The sequence below is a fragment of the Acanthopagrus latus genome, chromosome 19 (genome assembly GCF_904848185.1).
Source record: "Acanthopagrus latus isolate v.2019 chromosome 19, fAcaLat1.1, whole genome shotgun sequence".
NCBI lineage: Eukaryota > Metazoa > Chordata > Actinopteri > Spariformes > Sparidae > Acanthopagrus > Acanthopagrus latus.
In genome coordinates this window covers 2,417,572-2,419,559 of record NC_051057.1, presented here as the reverse complement: position 1 = coordinate 2,419,559, position 1,988 = coordinate 2,417,572, and the positions used below count along the sequence as shown (strand labels likewise).

Here is a 1,988-nt window from a genome sequence, read left to right as displayed (position 1 = left end):
ACACACACACACACACACACACACACACACACAGTCTTCCTGGACTAGCTTGGGTGGGGAGCTGTGGAGGTAGGCGGGAGAAGAGAGCCTGAATTTATTAAGCCCACACCAACCATTCAAAGTATGCCAGCAACCACCATGTAATGAATCTCCAACAAGAAATAAATAACTGCTGTGTCTTTGAGTCTCAGGCTGAAATATAAGAGGCGGGGGTGGAAGTAGTTCCAATGAGACAGGGAGGAAGGCAAGGCTTTAGGCGAGATGCTGCAGTAATTCTTCGGAGGCAGCTTGTTTGTTTGGGAAGACATACAGTGCATCTCCAGTGTGATGATAATTCACATATGCAAACAAGTTAAAGTGAAGACAAATGAAGGACAGATGTACAAAAATGTAGCAGATAATTCATTTGTTTTATATCAGAGTGCTTTTCTGACGAGACTTGGGATTTATAGGATATCTTCCTTGTAGAGGTTCTGTGGAATAGTTTAATAGTTCACAATAGGATCTAAATATCACTGGCAACATCACGCTTACATATTCAACATGTATGAAAAACAGTTTAATAAGACAATAAATTGTCCATCTAGACAATTATATTATATATGTGTCTTAAATGTCTTGTACAAGTGACCATGTTTATGATGATGAACGGACACTGTTTTTGGATCATTTCTTAAGCCAAGAATGACTGAAGACTTTGGGCCCATACAGACAAAAGACAAGTTCACCAAAAATTTAAAGATTTCTGGAGTTTCACAATAAAACAATGTTGCAGCATTTTCTACTTATCAACTGAAATAGATGGACAAAAGACAGCAACACCATTTTTCAATGAATGCGTGGGCCGGGCGGAAAGGTTAATATTTAAAAAAAATATAAACAAAAATAAAATCGGGCTGACGATGCCACCTAGGTTTGGTTTAGAGGCCTAGGACCTCTTAAAATAAACAAGATTAAAATCTAGATAAAGATATTAAAAGGTACTTTTTGTCAGTAGGAGAGCAGTTAAAACCAGTGGTGCATTTTAAAATAGTGAACACACTCAGAATGGAGGCACAACAATATCTATTTTAAAAGCAGCCAACACAAGTAAAGTTCCTCCGTAGAAAAACTAAAAGAGCACAAACAGCTCAAACAGATAAAACAATAAAACGTGATAATAATGCTGTAACACCACGGCAGGAGGATAAAAGTTTGTGCATTTACTGTTGGCATCCACTTCCTTATCCTGGCTCCTTCCCTCAGCAGAACCTGTGGGGGAAAAGAACTCCAGTCAAATGTCCTCTCTTTCTAACGCCACCACAGTTCAGCACATCATTAGCCAACACAAGAACACCAGTCTTTTGAAAGACGTACACAGAAGGGAGAAGTGTAACTTTCTCCCACTTGCAGCAGCTAGTGACCGGTGTTTGTTTCCCCTCCGTGGGTGGTCCTCGATTTACTCCCAGCTGATGTTGACGCCGTCCTTCACCTTCTGTGTTCCGCTGTGCTCCGCTGTTGTGCTCCGTTATGCCCGTTGTCTCCTGGCTCCTCTGTTCAACCGCGCCCCTTTTATCCAACTTTGTCTACCAAGTGGGTTTTGCTCTACAGGTGCAAGTCCTTTTCCTCTTAATTACACGATGGCAGAAGTAAAAACGTTAAAAACACACAGCAGCAAACCTTTGGGATACTCCACTGAAACAAATAATTGAACTATGTACAGCATTTAAAGTCAAACTTAACCTTGGTTCCAAATATGAGGAAGGTTGGATATGACTGCGAAAAAGCTGGAACCAATGTCTCAAAGTGATATTTGGAAAAGCTAAGGATGGTGAGGAGCAGACAGCACAGGTGTGAGATTCACACATTATCAGGCTCCTCCTCGCCAGTCGGTGATGTGCCACACCTGAGGCTACTTGTGACTTAGGCTATGTGGTACAAAGTGTTTTTTTTTTTTATCTTGATTAGTTATTGTTTTTCGTTGGCACAAATAAAGAAGTTTTAGCGTT

General features: G+C 40.6%; 1 long non-coding RNA gene across 1 annotated transcript; it reads right to left on the bottom strand.

Annotated features, from left to right (window-relative positions):
- Positions 1-869: 869 nt before the first annotated feature.
- On the bottom strand, positions 870-1,772 carry LOC119008757. Its single transcript, XR_005071524.1, has 2 exons — positions 1,357-1,772; positions 870-1,251 (listed from the first exon to the last, which is right to left on the bottom strand). It is a non-coding gene; the product is annotated as an uncharacterized LOC119008757 (long non-coding RNA).
- Between the last annotated feature and the right edge of the window lie 216 nt (positions 1,773-1,988).